A 20,534-nucleotide genomic window follows, 5' to 3' on the forward strand; every position below is an offset into this window, starting at 1 on the left:
GTATGCGTTACTGGTCCGGAGGCTATCTCCGTACCATCTACCGTAGTAATGACGTCCTTTACAGCCTTTGGACAAAGAGTCAGATTCATCCTCAAAACCATTTCATGATCCACATAATTGCCGATGGCACCGCTGTCGACGTAAGCTTCAATCGCATGTAATCGATCCGGATGTTCAGGGCTAATGAGGACCATAGGTATCACGAAATGCGAGGTCACTGAACTGGTTTTAACGCTCGGCAAGAGGACCTCTATTCTTGTCGGGCGAGGTCGTTTCTCTGCTCAGAGTTTGTGACCCTGGTAACTGCAGCTCCTACTGCCTTCTTGGCTGGTTTCACCGGACAGTCTCGAAGAAAGTGCCCCGAGTTTCCGCAATAGAGGCATAATTGCAGCTGTTTTCTCCTTTCCCGCTCCTTTTGTGTTAGTGGTCCTTTCAGGCCCCCTATTTGCATGGGTTCCCCGGAGTCTACTCCTTTGGTAGGAGTTGGTGGTTTGGAAAATACTCGAGCATCAAACTTGGAACGATCGGCCTTCCTGTTCTGCAGTCTGTGGTCAATTTGAACGACTAAGTCAATATAGTCTGAACAGTCTTGCGGGGGATTCACTACTTGGGCTAACACATCTTTGAGCTCTCCACGTAGACCTCTATAAAACAGCGTAATCCTTTTGTCCTCAGGCCATCGAGTTTCCACTATCAGTCTGTTGAAAGACGCAATATAAGCCAAAAGGTCTTGATTACCCTGTCGCAATGAAAGGAGCTCATTGTCCAAGGCCTGCCCCTGTGAATGTCTTGCAAACAGTTTTTCCATACTGAGCTGAAAAGCTTGAAAATCATGGAGAACCGGATCATCTTGATTAACTAGAGAGATTGACCAGTCTGCCGCATTGCCACTAAGGTACGAAAGCACGAAAGCTACCTTAGCTTGATCAGTTGGAAAGGCTGCTGGCCGGCATAAGAAGTGCAACCGGCACTGATTAATAAATACTGCAAACCTCTTTGGGTCACCAGAAAATCGTTCGGGCGGAGCCAGAGGTACATTCCCAGGCAGGTTGATCTGAACTGGGTTCGTAGAGGCTGTTGAAGGAAGATTTGCCCCTGATGCGGGTAACGGAGTTTGTCCGGCTTGTGACTGTAGCAATTGTCTAGCGAGATCGTCTGTTCGCTCCTTGGAAATAATCAGTTCCCTTCTTAGAGCATTCGTCTCCTGACGGGCTGCATGCACTTCTGCTCTTAGTTCCCCAAGTAACTGGGCTAGCTGGTCGGTATCCGAGGTTTCCATAGCGCCTGGGTGGGAGTTTTGCGGTAGGCTTTGTGTTCTGTAACGCTCACCTGATTCCCGCAGAGGCGCCGGTCTTGACTGGGTGAATGCCGTATCTTCAAAGGTGATGTGTAACACATGGTTGGCTCTTTGGGCTGGACCTCTGTGCACTGTATGTCTGACTCGAAGAGTAAGATGTGTGCAGATAGAAAATATGGGATTAATGAACTGGGGTTATTGGGTGCCTCTCTCCTCTTCCCTTTCTCTTCTCCTGTAGAACCCCAAAGGTTAACGCCCTCACCTTAGGTAAGTGAACGCCGAGCTCTCCATCTGCCTCGGGGCAGGGTGCCGTAACCAGTTTCTTCACTGGATAAGGGTGCAGGCCTCTTGACCTCAGAGGACTGCTGTCCGTCGTTAACTGCACGAACGGTAAGTTCTGGGCACTTCAAATGTCTTAAAAGTCTTTTGTAATGATATCCCTTGTTTTGCAGGGTTCCGGCGATGGCGGATGGCGGGCTGATGAGAGTTGAGGATCGAACCCGCGTGAGGAATAGAAGCGCCTGGAAGCACGTAAGTAAGCACTTGTAGCCTGCTTCACGATGCGCACTAACTGTCCCTTTTATCTTGCAGGTACAAGTTCGGAGCTTTAGAGAAGCTGAAGGGTGCTGGAATACCCACTGGATTCGGCGTGGGAAGGAGTAATGGCATGTGAGTAATAAAGTTGCCCAATGTCTTTAAACGCACCTTCTTTTGTCTTTCAGATGCGGGATGCAGCGCCGAAGGCCTCCGGAGCGTGCGAAGAGCTGGTAAGCTTTTGTCTTTCAGATGCTGGAATGCAGTGCGAAGACCTCCGGAGCATGCAAAGAGTAGGTAAGCCTTTGTTCCCTTAGGCCCAGGATCAGAAGCAGAAGACACGATGAGCGTTCTGCTGCAGAGAATGCAGAATAACACAAAGCAAGATTCATCCATCGGGTGTGGTTTAAATAGCCTCCTGTAGTGCTTAGGTCCCTCCTTCCACAGCCACGCCTAGGTAAGAAAAGAGTTCCTGCTTTCCAGAAGAGTTCCAGTATTCTGAACCTAGGGAGTGGCTCCTGCCCCAACCAACAGGAAAAGTAGTCCCAAACAGAAGAGGATCAGGGGTTCAACTGGCAGGTAAGTAAGCAGCATGGTCTGCTGCAGGTAAGTCCACCCAAGCATTATGAGCCCGGCGCTTCCAGCGCTGGGACTGGGCATCTTTATGAGCCTGGTGCCACTGGCGCCAGGACAGGGTCCAACAGGTCCCAATTGGGACTGGCTGGCACTCGGAACCGGGGTTATGGGTCTGCTTCCAAGGGAGTCGGGCAAGTCCTGATCTTTTGGAAGCAGAGATCATGACACCATTCTTAGCTGGCCATCACTGTCTTCAGTCAAAGGTGTCAAAAGTGTGCTCAGCTTTGAAAACTTTTATCGCCGATTCATCCCGGGTTTCTCCCAGATTGTGCACCCGATCACTTCTTTATTATGAAAAAACAACAAACCGTTCCAATAGACAGAAGAGGCGGAGAAGGCCTTCCAGGAACTCAAGAAAAGATTTACCTCAGACCCGGTGCTACGACACCCCCACCCATACCTAAGGTGAGCAATAACCCCAAGGGAGGGGATTTGGACCAGAGGGAGGTGGGAGTCCAGCAATCACAGAACCAGTATCTTAACCCTCCATTCTCCTGTTATAGGTGCTACCCAACTACTGGCACATAACCAAGCAGAAAGGAGTCTGGGATAGCGCTTAGACCTCCATCCAGTATCGTGTGGTGCCCCCGTGGATACCAGGTGAGCGTAACATCCTCATGCAGTGATGTAGATTGCTTGTCTGTCTACTGTGTCAAGCATAGCTGAGAGGAGGAGGAAAACCTGGAGGGAAGGATGGCCATCATTGAGGTGTTATAGACATTGTTGATCACTTTTAATTATTTAATTATGTTTTTCATTTGCAGAGCACCTAAACCCTCAGGCACTAAGGTGCTTTTGCAGACCTGTTACGTTTATATACTAGCTTGATTCATAACAGGGAGTTTGTCAGTGATCAATTGGGAAAATACATTCAATTTGGTGAAAAGACATTCAAGACAAAGATTGCATGCAGGGTTTTATCCTGGTAGACAGTAGTTTAGGCAAAGAGCCAGGTATTCAAGGTTTTTCGGAGAGGCCCAGTTTGAGTTCTCTGCTCTCAGTTCTGCTGGGAGGGAGTTCCAGTGGTTAACTGTAACTGCTTGGAAGCTTAACCCCCCTCCTTGGGCTCTTTTCACTCTTGGTGTGGCTTGTTTGTGGGTATGGAGGGATGTTATTGGTCTGTGGGATGTTGTTCTTTCAGTTTTCTGGGACAGGTACTTGGGAGCAGTCGTACTCAAACATTTTTGGGTGATAGAGAGAGTCTTGAAGATAATCCTTTCTTCAATCAGGAGCCAGTGAGCCCATCTTCTGGTGACTGTAATGTGATCCTTTTTTGGGATGTTCAATGCTGCTTTGAGAGCATTATTATGTATTACTTGCAGTTTATCTAAGTTCCTTTTGGATGTGCCTGCAAATAGGATGTTGCAGTAATCCATTCCCACCCCCGTGATTGCTCTGGAAATGGTCATGCAGCTTTCTGTGGTGAGGAATTGTCTTGCTGCATTGATTAGTTTTGCTGTATAGGTTGCTGATGAGGCAATAGCTCTGACTTGTATGTTGAGGGATAGGGAGGCGTCTAGGTAAACACCTAGGGTTTTTTATTGTGTCTGAGACAGGGATCTGAACTCCATAAGGATGGATGTGAATTGCGGGCTGAGTTTCTTTAGCACTGCGGGAGAGCCTACCAGTAGGATCTCAGTCTTGTCATCCTTTAGACACAAGTGGTTAGTTGCCATCCAAGACTGGATTGTAGAGTATACTCTGTTGAGCATTCATGGGTCTGAGTCATAAGAACCTGTCAGGGGAAGAAGGATTTGGGTATCGTCAGCGTCATTTGTGTAGAGTATGCCAAGGTCAACCAGGAGATCAAATAAGGGTTTTGTCAATATCCTGTAAAGGGATGGGGAAACACATGATCCTTGGGGGACACCACATGGGATGGGGATGGGCTAGGCACTGTCTGTGTCAGAAATAACTCTTGTGGTCCTTCCTTCTAGGAAGGAGGGAATCCAAAGTGAGGCTTCCTTGGAGAGTTTGGGTGTGGCCGTGAAATGATGGCATAGAGTTTTGCGGTCTACTACATCAAACGTGGCTGACAGGCCTAGTAGAAGGAGGAGTGTTGATTTGCCCTCATCCTTGAAGGAGTCCATTTGAATCTTAAGGTCAAGTAGTGCGGTCTTGGTGCCATGGCCAGTAGGGAATCCTGATTGTCACATCCCTAGGATGTGATTGGATTCTAGGTAATGTTGGATCTGGTTGTAAGCTGCTCAATCTAGGATCTTTAGCAGGAAGGGTACTGTGGTGATAGGGTGGTAATTATTGGGCAGTGTCATTTCTAGTCAGTTCTAGTGAGGGTTTTTTCAGCAGTGTGAAAACCCATGATTCTTTAAGTTCTGTTGGGACAAGATTCATTCCGAATGAGGCATTGATGCATTTTGTGATGAAGAGGACTAGGGTAGCTGAGCAATCTTTTATGATTGTTGCTGGGCCTATGTCTCCTTTGTATTTGGTTGGCTTCAGGTTTCTGAGGATATTGGCTGTTTCCAGCTCTGTTCCTTCTCTAAAGCAGAAGGTGGGTGCAGTGTGTGAAGTAGTCGCGGGGTGAGGGTTGATAGCACTAGTCTTGGTTCATTTTATTTCTTTTCTGGAGTATGTTTGTGCACCATGTTTTGTCTTTGTTGATTGGTGAGGGTTGTGATGCAGGGTTCTCACGTTCCCTCAGTATTCTGAATAGTTCTTGTGAATAAGAATTTGCTTTGGCTATTCTGGCATTGTGGATGGCTGCTTTAGCTGCCGTGATGGCTTGCTTTTATTGTTTTGCAATGTTGTTCAAGGCCAGTTTGGGGTGTTCTGTTGTTTTATTATTATTTTTTTTTTCCAGATAGCTTCTGCTTGTCTTTTCTGAGAGCGAAGTTCTTGGAGCTGGGAGGTGAACCAAGGGTTGCAGTGGTCTGTAGGTTTAATTTTTCTGGGAAGGAGTGGGGCTACTGAGTCTATAGCTTTGGTTAAGTTGATTTTGTAGATCTCAGTTACATTTTTATTATAGATTGAGGCTAGATTTTCCAGAGCTAGGGGCACAAGGTAGGGGGAGAATGATTTATTTTGAGCTTCAGGACCAAGTGGGTGGCAGTGGTGGTGGGGTGGGCGGAGCTTGTTTGAATGAGGAGAAGGTAAAGGCAAGGACGTGATGGTTCGACCAAGAACAGTGATTGTTTGAGGTAATGGTGATTTGGCTGTTCAGGTTGGCTATCCAATCCAGGGTTCTGCCTTTGAAATGTGTAGGGGTTGTGACACACTGTTTGAAGCATAGGTCTGAGAGGGAGTTGGTGACACCTGTTGCTGTGTTGTCTGAAGGGTCATGGAGGCCTAGGATGAGGTCTCCTACTCACTCTAGTGGTGGGTTTGATGTTTTCCTCTATTGTGCATGAGGTTTTCCTCGATAGTAGGAGAAGAGGCTGGCTGACGGCATGGGATGTGTATGATGATGGTATCTGTGGGTGCAGTGACAAGTTTAACTGGTAAGAGTTCACAGGGGCCTTCTTTAGAAGAGCTGCAGTGTCTTAACTGGAGGGAGTCCCTATGTATGAGAGCTACCCCGCCTCCTCGAGAGTCTGTTCTATCGCATCTGAGGATAGTGAAAACTTCGGGAAGTGCTAAGGACATTGCAAGTCAGAAGTTTTGTGATGCCATGTTTCAGTAATAGCCAGTAGGTGTAGGTTAAAGGTTATGATTAGGTCCATGATGTCCAGTGCATGAGCGGACAGTGACCTGGCATTGACGAGGGCTCCATTTAATGTGGGGCATTGTTGCGGTTCTGGGTGGGTGTGGGTGTGGGGCTGTGGGCAGGCTTGAGGTTGCGGGCAGGCTCGAAGATGCAGGCAGTCTCTTGAGGCTGGGCATTATGTTGTTTCTCCCTTGATTATTGCCAGAGATACTGGAGATCTCTTCATTGTTTGTGTTAAGAAGAGCGATGATATGGAGAGGAGGGTACCTGGAGTTGTAGTTGGAGGGTTTTTTGTGGCTGTTTGTAAATTCCTCTGCATATTCGTTATGTGACTTTGTGGTTGAGTGGCTGCCACACGATCTTACATCGAGGTTCCGATGTCTCCTTGCTGCGGGCACTTGCAGGTGGGAAGTGATATCTCTGATGGTTCTAGTGCTTAGCCTATCGTTACTCATTTATACAGGTAATTGGGTAGTGGCACCAATGGATTTAGGAGTAGGGTGCTCGTGCAAGGTGTTGTGGAGGCTTTTTATCCAACATGTTATGTTATATAATGTTATGTTATTTGGCATTTATGTAGCGCTCTACATATAATTGGTATGACATGAAATCGCTGGTAGGTTCAACGCCCTCGGGGACCATAGTCCAGGTCCGTTGAGAGAGTAAGGTGTCAAAGGGTGCTTGGGTGCACCAGTTATGTGTGCAGCTGATTCAATTACTTGATATTAGGTGCAGCCTAGCATTAGGTGTGGTGGTATTGATATCAGTTGAATGTGTGCAGTCTGGAGGATGGACATCAAGACCGGGTTCTGCCCGCATTAGGCCTGTGTAGGACGCTTATGTGCGCAGTTAGGCCGGAAGTCATGGGATGTAGCTGCGTTTTTTTAGAATGATGACATGTTCATGGAGTAATGTTCATATGTGAGCAACTAGGCCGAAATTGATCAAAGGGTGTAGCTGCACTCTAACTGTGTGATTGTGTAGAGTAGAGAATAAGCATAGTGACATGGGGCGAGTGTGTGGGCGGAGTTATGATCTAAGGAGTTTGCTATTCCGTAGGTCAAGGGCGCGTTTGCTTAATAGTGACTTAATAAGAGTATTCAGTGGCGTCATTGCACGGGTTCTCATTGAGCATTTGTCATTGTGTTGCAAAGACTCAGTCTCCTGAGAAGGTCATAGTCAGTATAATGGAAAGAACTGCGTTTTTAGAACTTTGAGGAAGTCCATATAGTCTTGTGTGTGTTCAATATGTGGGGGGAGTGAGTTCCACAGAGTTGGGGCTAAGGTTGAGAAAGCGGATCCTGACAGAGTTAGTGGTTGGAATCACTAGAAAGAGGGCAGTGCTTGATTTTAGGGTGTGAGATGGGAGGTAGGGTTTGATCTTTTCTTGTACGTATGTTGGTGCAGTCTTGTACACTGCTCAGTGAGTGATGCATAGGGTCTTGAAGGTGGCCCTTCGTCCGACTGGTAGCTAGTGGAGGGTACGGAGAGCGGGTGAGATGTGGTCTCTTCGACCCTGGGCGAGGAACAGTTTTGCGGCAGCGTTTTGTGCTATTTGGAGTTTGTTTAGTTGGTATGCAGGTGCACTCAAGTATAGGGAGTTGGCACAGTCCAGTCTCGTCATTATAACTGTGGCAAGTCTGTTAGGGTAGGAGAGGTAGGGAGAAATGTGTCTGAGAAGATGGAGGTAGTAGTGGCAGCATTTTGACATGTTGTTGATCTGACGGGAGAGGGTAGGGCCTGAGTCTATAGTGCAGCCTAGGTTTTTGACTACATTGGAGGGGTGGGTGAGGCAAAGGAGGAGGGCATCGCAGCTGATGTGGGAGAAGGGCAGTATTGCCACACACCATGATTTCAGTTTTATCAGGGTTCAAAAGGAGGCATTTTTTTCTCAGCCATTGGTCAATATCGCGCAGACAAGCTTGAAGTTCAGGACGGGGGTTGGTGCATGTCTTGGGGATTCTTAGGATGATTTGGGTATCGTCTGTGTAGTTGTAACGGGAGATGTGCGTGCAAATAATTCCTGGTAGAGTGGTCATATAGAGGTTGAACAGGAGAGCAGATACACAAGCTCCTTGGGGTACTCCAGTGTTCACCGAGCAAGCAATTGAGGCAAAAGGGGAGAGGAGGGTTATTTGTTTCCTATTGCTGAGGAAGGCGGCAATCCATTTGAGAGCAGTGCCACAGATTCCGAGGGAGTGAAGGTGGTCAAGGAGGATTGAGTGGTTAACCGTGTCAAATGCTGCAGAGAGATCAAGGAGAGTCAGTACAGCGCAGCCTTCAGAGTCTGCAGTGAACTTGACATAATCCTGGTTTCTGTTCCATGTCATGGTCTGAAGCCTGATTGTGCAGGGTTGAGGATACAATTGGATTCTACAAAGAAGTTGAGCTGAGAGTATGCTCTCTGGTCAATGAGTTTCACAAGAAATTTGGTGTTGGAGATCGGCCAATAATTTTTTGGGTCGAGCAGGTCAAGGAATGTTTTTTTTAGAAGTGGTTTAACATGTGCTATTTTGAAGGCTTCAGGGAAGATACCAGAAGAGAGGTAGTCATTAAGTATGGCTCTTGAATGTTCTCCTGCGCAGGTACATGAGAATATGTCTTCCAGTGCAGGGGTCGAGGGGCCACTTTTAGGGTTTGCTGGCTGGTAGTAGGTCAAGGAACTTGTCTCTGGAGATGGGTTTGATGGAGTCGAAGGTAGGAAAATTGGGCGTTGGGGTAATTGGATCAGGAGAGGTCAGGGATGGGAAGAGGGAGAGCAAGGACAGTTTGGTGTTAAGGGTTGCAGTCCTGTCAAGTGTGGTGTTGTAGAAATGTAGTGAGAGGGAGTAGCAGAGAGATTGAGTGGGGGTGGATTGGGTAGAAGTGCACGTAGGTTTCATGAATTCGGATATGATCATGTGGAGTTCTTTGCTGCGGTTGTCACAGTTGAGAATCTGTTTTTTGTAATAGACTTTTTTGGCCTTTCGGATTTTGGATTTGTAGTTACGGTGGTGTATGGCGAACATGGATCTGCTGAGGTCGGTTTTAGATGCTCGCCATTTGCATTCAAGAGAGTTATTTGGTTTTTTGGCATTTCTCAGGTGGGGTGTCAACCATAGGTGGTCAGCCAACACTTGTTTCGACCCTGGAGGTTCCTTCTCAAGGCAAGTTAAGGATGGTTGGTCTAAGGGATAATACCCCATAGATTTTTCATAGGATGACGTGTGGCAAGTTGTTCAAGTCCAAATGGGATCGAAACATGTGTCGGCTGACCCCCTATTTAGACTATGTGTCTACAATATGGACATTAAAGTCCACTTTGAAACATAGCAACCAGTGTGAGAATCTTCTCATTTACAAGGTTCAACACAAACCTTCCATTGCAAGGTAACCAGGACCTTCTAGAATTAGTGAGTCATTAAACAAGGAGTCGAAGGAATCAATCGTTAAGTGTCTATCGCGGGGCAGCATTGCAGGGGGACGGAGAAGCAGGGCTTTGGCTAGGTCAGGAAGGATCTTGACTTTGTTCCAGCATTTGAAATCAGGGGTGGGGGCCGGTGGAGCAGTAGGAGGAGAGGCAAGTCTGTGGAAGGAGAAAGGGATGGCAAGATTGTCGGTCCAGATGAGTGGTTTGGGACAGGATATATGAACTAGGTCATGGGAGATGAAAATTGCATCAAAGGTGTGTCCACCTGAGTGGGTTGGACCAGTAGTATGCTGGGAGAGGTTGAGCTCATAAAGGCGGTCAACCAGTGGATGAGTCATGGGGTTGTTGGGCATATTGAACCAGATATTGAAGTATCCCAGGAGTATAAGAGAAGGGTGATTTACACTGAATAGTAGCTATCGAGTCACAGAGGTTGTTGGTGAAATGTCTGTCATACCCAGGGGTTCTGTAGATGAGAAGGAAGCTGTGGGTAAAAGTTGTTGGAAGTGAGAGTTTTACTAGAAGGGATTCACAGGAGGCATTGCATGTCTGGGATTCGACAAGTGAAACAGAGAAATTAGGTTTTAACAGGACTGCCACTCCGCCACCTCTGTAGGGTCTATTGTGGGCGATAAGTGAGTAATAACCAGGGGGAAAAGCTTTGTGTGCTACTGGGACATAGTCGTCGGAGAACCAGGTTTCGGTTATAAAAATGAGTTCTAGCTTGTCAGAGGATAGGAGGTCAAAGATGCTGTGTCTGTTTTTTGCTACGGAGTGGGCATTAAAATGGATGCATGTGACTTTGTGAGGGGAGGTGGTTTTCGTGATGTTCATCGCAGTGGGAGCTTGGGGGACATGGGTGCCCGATGGGGTGGTGGGTGTGGTTGGAACATTCAGGGTGGTTGGGACCGGTTGAGGTGAGGCACAGGGGGGCTGGGTGCTTGTGGACTTTGAGTGTTGGGTGAGAAGGTTACGTTGATGGGGGAGGGAAGAGTAGGCGGGCGGCGGTAGGTATGTGAGGGATGGGGGTATGTCACGGCGGCTTGGGGCGGTGGTGATAGGATCATTTGAGGTGTGGGGTTTAGGCAGGTTGATTTTGGAATGAGTCTGGAGGGTGCTGTGGGATTAGGTGTACAGGGTGAGAACTCTAGAGAAAGGGGGTGGAAACTGGCAGTGGGGAGAGGGGAGTGTTTGTGGGTAGAGGAGGGAGAGGCTGGGAGGTTGGGCTGAAGCAGAAGCAGTGAGGTTTGGAGAGTCAAGGGAGAGGACCAGTCATGTTTTCTGCATTTTGTGGGTTTTGGTTCTATAGGGGTGTGGGAGAGGGTGGGGGGAGTCGAATGGGGAGGGAAACAAGGCTACTGTTCTAGCAAGGGTGAGACCAGCTACTTTCGAGAGACGAGATGGGATATTGAGGGGGGATTGTTGGCAGGGGTAGAGGAGGGGTAAATGGGGAGGGAGAGGGTAGCATGGGATGTAAGCTGAGAGGGAGCTGAGTGCCCCAGAGGGCTAAGTGGGAGGGAGAGGATGGCATGGGAGGTAGGATAAGAGGGTGGGGAGTTCCTCAGTGGACACAAGGGTCATGTGATTGTGGGGGTGGATTTGCACTGTTTGGAGCACCAGAGGGCTCCTCTGGTTTGGGAGTTTAATAGTGGGCGTGGTGAGTGCGCGGGGAGTATCAGGATGTTCTCAATAGATGTCAGAGGGAGAGTGGAAGTTGATGTATTTGGGTGGGATGAGGAGAGTGGGATGAGTATTTGAGGAGGCAGGTATTTGGTCTGAGAGAGTGCTCCTCTGATCTTAGAGTTGTATGAGGGATGATGGTAGGACAGTGGACGGGTGGCGTCCAGGTGTATTGTTGTATGAGGGTAGGGGTTGTGGTTTACGATTGGGTGGGAGATAAAGGGGGGTCATGAAGTTGGGTGTTAGGGTTCGGGTTATCCATTTCACGGGGTGAGTTATGAGGGGGGTATGGTGTAGGGAGTCTAGGGATCAGGACGGGTTAGAGAGGGGGTATATGTTGAACTGGGATCTCCATCCCAGGGGGGTGGTAAAAGGCAGCAGCTAGAGATTGATGTAGTAGTAGCAGGAGATGCAGAGGCCTTAGATGTACAACCTGCGTCTAGATTCTGGACACCAGGGAAGTGGAAGAGGGCCAGAGAGTTCAACAGTAGGATGGAAGTCTAGATGCAGTTGCGGCACCTAAAACACAGGAGGGCAGATCACAGTACTATCACAGAGGGCACTTTCTAGTTGTGAATCGAGCTAGTAAGAGCAATTCTAATTGTGCAGTGCAGGCAAGCAAATCGCAGTACTATTTCAGAGGGCACATTCTAGATGTCAATCAATGTAACTTTCTAACAAGAATAATTTCTAAGAGTGCAGCACAGGCACATAAATTACAGTGCAGTCAAGTAAATCACAGTACTGTCTCAGAGGGCACTTTCTAGATGTCAATCAATGTAACTTTCTAGATGTGAATCAATCTAACAGGTATTATTTCTGAGAGTGTGGGACAGGCAAATAAATTACAGTACTATCAGAGCAGGCAGTTTCTAGATTTGAATCAGTTTAACAAGACACATTCTAAGTGAGTGTCACAGGCAGGTAAATCACAGTACTAACACAGTGGGCACTTTTTAGATGAAATCTAATCTAACAAGAACAGTTTCTAAGTGTGTTGCACCGGTACTATCACAGTACTATCACAGTGGGCACTTTTACATGAGATTCAATCTAACAAGAACATTTTCTGAGTGTGCGGGTCAGGGAAATAAATTGCTGTACTATCTCAGTGGCCACTTTCTGGATGTGAATCAGACTAGCAAGAGTAATTCTAAGTGTGCAGCGCAGGCAAGTAAATCACAGTACTATCACAGCGGGTATTTTCTAGATGTGAATCGGTGTAACAGAACATATTCTAAATGAGCGGTACAGCCACTAAATCACAGTATTATACCAGTGGGTAATTTCAGGATATTGATCAATGTAACTTTCGAGGTGTGAGTCAATCTAACAGGGACACTTTCTAGGTCACAGTGGGCACATTCTAGATGTGAGTCAATGTAACAGGAACACATTCTAAGTGAGAAGCGCAGGCAACAAGGTCAAAGAAATATCTCAGTGGGCACTTTCTAGATTTGAATCAATGTATCAAGAATAGTTCCTAGGTGTGCGGCACAGGCACACACATTACAGTACTACCACAGTGCTCACTTTTAGATGTGAATCAATGGAGCAAGAACAGTTTCTAGGTGTGCGGTGCAGGCAAATAAATGACAATATTACCACAGTGGGCACCTTCTAGATGTGAATCGATGCAACAAGAACAATTTCTAAGTGTGCAGCACAAAAACACAGTATTATCACAGAGGGCACTTTCTAGATGAGAAACAAGCTAACAGGAACAATTTCTAAGTGTGCGTTGCAGGTAAATAGATCACAGTACAGTATATCAGTGGGCACTTTCTCGATGTGAATAACGATAAGAAGTACATTTTCTATGTGTGCGGCACAGGTAAGTAAATCAGAGTAGTATCTCAGTGGGCACTTCTAGATGTGAGTCAATGTAGCAAGAACAGTTTCTAAGTGTGCGGCGTAGGCAAATAAATGACATTATTACCACAGTGGGCGCTTTCTAGATGTAAATCAAACTAACAAGAACAATTTCTAGGTGTGCTGTGCAGGTAAATAGACAACAGTACTATCTCAGTGGGCACTTTCTGGATGTGAATCATGCTAAGAAGGACAGTTTCCAAGTGTGCGGTGCAGGTAAGTAATCAAAGTAATATCTCGGTGGTCACTTTCTAAATGTGAATCAATGTAGCAAGAACAGTTTCTAAGTGGGCAGCTCAGGAAAATCAAGGTAACAATCAAGCTAACAATAGCAATTTCTAACTGTGCCGGACAGGCTAGTGAATTACAGTACTGTCTCAGTGGGCACCATTTAGATGTGAATCAATGCAGCAACAGCAATTTTCTAAGTGTGGGGCACAAAGAACACAGTATTATTTCAGTGAGCACTTTCTGTACGTGAGTCAGTGTAGCAAGAACAAATGTGATTCAAGTCAATTTGAACAGCTCCCTAAGGTGCGACACGGGTTAACTTTTACAGTGCTAGGATAGTTTGCAAAGTGGCAGGGCTTCCAGGGAAGAGTGATTGCTCTACTCCCTACCCCAGCCACTCCTATCTTGGCTGTAGCTGCTGGTTGATGGCTGGCCACTGGCTTCCCCTGCTGACACCTGCAAACACGATGTGGAGCTGCCACGAGGAAGTGAGAGGAAGTGGGAGAAGGAGGGGAGGGAAGAGGATGCACAACTGGCTGGGGCAGAGAAATTATTCACATTATTCTAGATGACGAGTCTCATCACTAGTTGGGTGGTAGCCCTTAAATGTGGCAGTAATGCTATCACTGCCGCATTTAAGGGTCCGCCCAATCACAAGTCTGGCAGCATTTACCCCCAGCTCTAAGCTGGGGTAAATGCATCAACTTAATGCCCATTTTCAGTCACAATTAGCAACTGCAAATTCCACCGAAAAATGCCACATTGGGTCCAATGGACACAATGGGGAATAGGGAATACCCATTACCGCCCAACCATTGATCTGGCGCTAATAGGGCCTGACTGGTTGGCTGTAACGCTATTAGCTCAGGCAGTATCCGGGTGGTAACACCGCCGGGATACCGCCCAACTTGTGATGAGTCCCGACCTTTGTAATGCCAGTTGATGATATTCCTTTTTCAAATCAAGTTTTGAAATTGTTGCCATGTTGAAGAGGCACATCAAGTCAGTAATTCTAGGAATTTGGTGTCTCCCTCTCTGGAAAGCCAGGTTGGGCACGCATATATCTATATAGATGTGGATGTGACCAATGGAGCCCTTCTTTGGTAAGAGGACTACTGGCAAAACCCATGGAGTTGGTAATTTTGCTACTTTATTATTTTCTTGAACGAGCAGCAGAAGAAATTGATGTTGCACTTACTGTTGAATATTGAATGTCATGCCACAATAATGTTGAATATCGGCTTCGCAGTCTCACTGATATGCAAACGTATTTATCGTATTTATTTGTTTATTTATTGTGTTCATGATTTCTTACACACATTACACAAGAAGAAAAAATAATGTAAGAGTGGTGCAATATCTTTATCATCATCTTTAAAAACATATAACATACATTGTTCTATACAAGTACTTAATAATCACAAACACAGCACAATAACGCATTATAATGCGTCTTTACATAAAAAATATATTAAATTAATCATGTTAAAAAATCATAAAACCGCTAATATTAAAGGGTGTGGTTTACCATTTCACATCCTTTCCCAAAAACTCCATAAGTACAAATGAGGGCTCATGAAGGAAAGTACTAAAAGGCATCACTTGCAGGATCTTTAAAAGTGTAATATTAAAATCAGGTGTTTCAAACTTTCAGTCTCATTTGCACAAAATCTACACACCGCCTTTGTGTTATCTAGTTTCTCACGTATAGACATGATTTCGTTTGTCGGAAGTAAGTTAAACCTAAACTTCATAAAATCCGTTTTACAACGTGGGTTCTGAAAAACAGACAAGTGAGGAGCTAGTTCACCTCGTTTTTTTCTGCTGTAATTTCAGATGGCTACGAATTTATAATTCCTAGTTAATTGGCATGTACCAGACCAATCTCGTTGGCAGAGAAATTCCTTGAATCTGGCTAGATTTAGAAAAAATGCATTTATGGATGAATCCACCATTTCAGCTAACTTCAAACCTCTATTCATCAGTCTATTGTTACCTTCAATCTTATAAGGCAGAACGGCCTTGCATAAAGAGGTCCTAGGAGGTAACAGTACATTTCTAGAAAGTGTGAAGTGTTTCTTGTGTGCTCCAATATTCAAGGAGACTATATTTCAATACTGAGTTTTCTCAAACCTTGGTACAGGGAAGGAAACACTGTTCAATTGGTCCCAGAGATCCATTCTGCTGACTTAACATCTAGCTACACAGCACATGCATCAGGCCCATTTCCACTGCCACCTTGAAGCTGAGGATTCAGGTGCTGGCTCTTCAGTGTGAATCACATAAAATGCTAATTTAGTGGTATGACCTCTGTAGGAGAACGGAACCAAGAACATGTGCACACACAACATTGCTGAGGGTGAGCCATGAAAAAAGATGTCAAAAAGGAATAGAAAAAGAGCAGGCAGAAATGTAAATGACAAGTATTCTTTTTCACTGATGATGTTAAGGGTGGCCCCAGTGTCGATCAGGAATTCTAATGGATAATCATTGATCTGTAGTACTTTGGCTGCAGTGGCATTGCCTAAAGCTAACAGGCCAACCCCCCATTGCGGGATACATTGCTTGAATCTCGATGGGGAGATCATCTGAAATCAAGACAATAGACTCAGTGATGTGGCTTCATCATTACCATGCAGTCTGGAGGGGGGTTTGGGTGATCTGGTGAGTGGTAGCTCTCTCTTCTGTGAATGTATTGTGAATCATGCTAAGGAGTTTTGTTCGGTATCCAGTAATTTTATCCTGGAAAAAAATACCGAAACACTGATTTTGTTTTTTTGACATGTTTTGGCACTATATATGTGGGGGTGGATTAGGATAGTCATTTATTTAATGGGGAGTATGGGGGTGCTCTGGGGTTCTCTCTCCACCCATAACATGCAAAAAAAGTTCAAAATAAAATCTGTATTTTGTTCATCACAGACAATTAATTACATCTTTTATCATGTCAGACACCCCGGAAATTGTGTTCTTGGCTACAAGCATTGCATGATTTACCTACTGCAGGATATTTAACTTTATGTGTCATTCATAGTCACATTGAAGGCATGGCTTTCCAGGTCCTGCGGTAGGTTTTACCTGCCATCTTGGCAGACTGATGGCAGGGCCTGCTGAATCTGTTTCAACTTGTCCATGGCTTCTGTCTGAATATCACCTGGCCCTGGTCAAAATGTCTTCATGAGTGTGTGAATTTTGCGAGAGTTTTCGTTGAAATGAGGGTGACTCACATTCAGCGATAACCCTAAGGCCCTGATTCACAGAGCGTTTTCCAATGGAGCTCTGCCTTCAGAAAACGCTTCTCTGAATTAGGCCCCTAGGTATTTCATTATTGGAGTCATGACGTAAAAATCACAATATTTAATGGATGCTGTGAGCCACATGACATAAGTGTTCCTCGGTTCAACCTTCCCGTGCCTTTCCTGATTCCAGGTGTAAACATGTGACACATCTGAGCCACATTGTTCGGTGGTGCAAGATATTCATCCAAAACTCCTTTCCAAACTTCGCACATGTCTGTTTTATCATCTGGCATATATTTTATAATACAAAACTGGGCCTAGTGAATGCAACAACCTGCCTCATGTGAATGTGTCATCTTGCAGACCCATGGCAGCAAAAAGCATATCAAAATTCATCATTCATCCTAACCGAAGAGGTCCCACGTGACTGTCAGTAATGTCAGAAAGAGATCACATCGGCAGAAAAGATCGGCCATAACTAGGTATTACCCAAATTGACCTTTGCAATTGACCTTTTGCACAATTGACCTAATTATAGTGGTCCTAATTGACCTTCTGCACAATTGACCTTTATATTATTTTAGCTATTTTATATATGTAATGGGTTGGTTTTAGATTACAAATAATCTAAGGGGATAGGGTGGAGGGTTGTGGGGGGTTTTGGATTGGGTGGAGGGTTGCGGGGGGTTTCCCCCCACATATATTTCCTAATTGACCTTCTAAATTAGGTCAATTCTTCCGAGGTCAATTCTCCTGAGGTCAATTGTGAAAAGGTCAATTAGTATACAACCCATCACTAGCCCAGTAGTATGAGAAGGTGGTCTCTGACTGGGCTGTGGGATTAGAGTTCTTCTGTGTACGTGATGGGCATTACTTAGGTGGCCAGCAGTGATCATATCCTGGCAACCTCTACACACTGAACTTGAAAAGAGCATTAGGCAGGGGTAGCTGGTGTCTTGAGCAGGGGCATAGACTATATGCATGAATATGAAGATTAAAAGGGGTAAGCAAGGAATCACAGCAGTGTTTGCCTGCATCAGAAATTACATTTGTCAAGTTAGTAGCAGGCAAGTATATACAGTCACCGAATAGTTGACACCTTGGAAACTTTTGACAGGCACTACAGGCATATAGTTCTAGTGCCAAACACGGTCAAATGATAGATTTACTCTATCTCCAGACTGCTGCAGCCGGTGCGTCAGTGTGAAGTACAAGCACATGGAATCAGATCAGACAGCCATCAGGTTGTTGTGGTGATGCCAACACAGTATAGATGTAAGGCAGGCAGGGACGGACTGGCCTATAGGGAACTCTGGAGATTTCCCGGTAGGCCTCTGCACCCTGAGCCTCTTTTTGTGAGGTCTTTCCAACTTTCCCCATAGGAAAAGGGTTGGGCTTGCTGAAGATGTGTAATGTGGGGCTATTTGGAAAATCATTTCCAGGGCCTCTGTTCGTTCTCAGTCCACCCCTGAAGGCAGGGAAGCAGAGTAGCATGATGGCATATGACCAACCTTTGAGGCATGTCATTAGCTCCAAAGTGATGCGTGGGTTTGTCAGTAAAACCCTTCACTTTGCCAGTATAAACTCCATACTTAAACAGCAAACAGACACTAGAGAGTCTCACTGTAGTGAATAACACTTTATTTTCACCCCTAGCAGCAAGTAACATTTTGGTCAACTCCTCCTCACTTCCCATGATGTGATCCTCATCCTCTAGTCATGTCCCAATCTGGGTCACATGCATATAATGACCTGAAGTGTTTCAAGCAGGCATGGCAAGATCCGCCCCAAATTGGGTCCTAGTTTACTTACTTTGTGGTTCATTTGGCAAAGGCTGTGGGTGTACCATATAGAAACATGTGTAAACACAAACAGGCAGCAGTCTGTGCACATGCAAAATGGGCTCAGTGAGACAGAAATACCAATTCACTGCAAGCGAGCTAACCAGTGAAACATGTAGGACGTGGCGCACACCATGACACACCATTCCAAAAAAGTACATGCATCAAAACAGAAGGTCAGGCGTGCGCATGCAGTGATTACCTCTATTTCATGTCCTGGTGGAGAGGGCTGATTACACCATGCCTTGGGAAAAGTGGCCTGTCGGATCAAAAGGAAAAAGAGAGTGCCTTATAGGTTTTTGATCTTTGTTGAAAGATATCCGGACTTTATTCTCACCCACTCATCTCTTTCAGAAACATCTCTGCTGCGCGGGCTCATGCTGTTCCATGATGGCGGCGGACGTGTGATTGTTAGGGTTTGCCATTTGGGCGCTGCTCATGAGAGGAACAATGTTTATTGGCTGGCAAACGTACTATGAAGCCAATGGCACGATGACAGACCAGGCATCTGGCAAGGCAGGCCTTCCTCGCAAGTGGAAATGCTGAAATATGACAGGGACGATGACTAATGAGTTACTACTGTAGCGAGGCAGAAATCAATTTAGGAAACAGAAGTGTTAATGGACACTCATAAACTCGAATGTTGGGGCAATGAAATAGCAAGATTAGCCATCCGAGCCCGAGCAAACTGCTTTCAAATATGAAGCTTGTGCAGCAATCACTAGCACGTGTGTGGAGACCGTGGACTTAACGTCAAGCATTGGCCGCATTCAGGAATTGTTTAAATGCACAGATTGTTTATTGCGCTTCCAGACCTGTGACCAGTGTAAAGAGAGATATGGGGACGCGGCAATGGGAATTTGCTATGAACAAGCAGCCTCGGACCATAGAGACCACGAACACCTCTTTATTTGTTTACTTGTGTTTTTATTTATTTAATCCTTTATGTAGACAGGCCTCCAGGCTACACGTGCAAAAGACATGTAATGAGATTACTAGGGTTTATTTCCAAATAGGTGACTTTGAATAAGTATGATGCGCCGTTCACTTAAACACGAAGAGAGCCGTTTAATGGGCAACTAAGCTACCATGAGAAACGCTGGAAGCAAGCCAAGAGTGAGCCATAGCTAGTCACAGGAGCCTCTTTATGAGTTCACTAGCCCTCGACAGGTTGAAATCAAGGGTGATTCTGAGTGACTGTGGGAACCTGTCTTATTCGGTTGAAGGGCAAGCACATTCATGAAAAATGTGCAAGACAGACAGGTGTGCTGTGTCCCAATGGTGAGTAGGTGCTGTCGCTGCAGGAATTTGGCGGGAGTTCTCACCAAAAAAATGACTGATTGGCACGTGTTTTTGTTTTGGAATCATTGGTCACACATTTGCATATTGTTAATGAGACAAGGAACACATAGTTTTGTAGCGACAGGCAACTCTTTTTTTCAGCACTGTTTGTATCTCTGTATAGGTTTATGAACTGTAGTTAAACAAGTGATGGTTATTCCTACTTTCTCCAAAAGGCTAGCTTTCTTTAAAATGTGCATGGTGTGATGTTTCCTTGCAGTTTCCTGTTTGTTTATAGAAAATCATATTACCCACTGGATCTGTAAATATGACAGTTGTGTGTGTGTAGACTGCCTCTGTTTTCCATTCTACGTTGTGCTACTTTTGAAAACTCAATTTCTCATAACCCTGTGGAAACAAATACCTCATGCAAGAGTTCAAAATTCTTGGGTATGTGTTTGTTTACTAGTGGCCTAGATAATATCTTGTCAGAATCAAGAACTGTCCTTGCATATGTTGGCTGTGTCACTGGAAGCACCATTCATAGGCCCAGTACATGGTAGAGCAACAGACGTGTCTTACAATTAATTTGGGCAGGCATTTGGAGAGCTGCTGAGGAGATGATGGGACCCGCCCACTTGGTCATAGCCATTACACCACATTTGGTGAAATGTTTGTTTTTCTGAATTGTTTGTGACATATTTTTTGTAGGTGGTTGGGTAAGGTACTTTTGCCACTCCAAACTCTTCAGACTCAGACTCAGAACACACACGCTGCCCATGCACATCACCACCCTTCCTACTCATGCAACACACAGAAACCTTAGACTAGGAACTCACACCTCTATGAG

Source organism: Ambystoma mexicanum, chromosome 8 (assembly GCF_040938575.1).
Source record: "Ambystoma mexicanum isolate Mex_15411 chromosome 8, UKY_AmexF1_1, whole genome shotgun sequence".
Lineage (NCBI taxonomy): Eukaryota > Metazoa > Chordata > Amphibia > Caudata > Ambystomatidae > Ambystoma > Ambystoma mexicanum.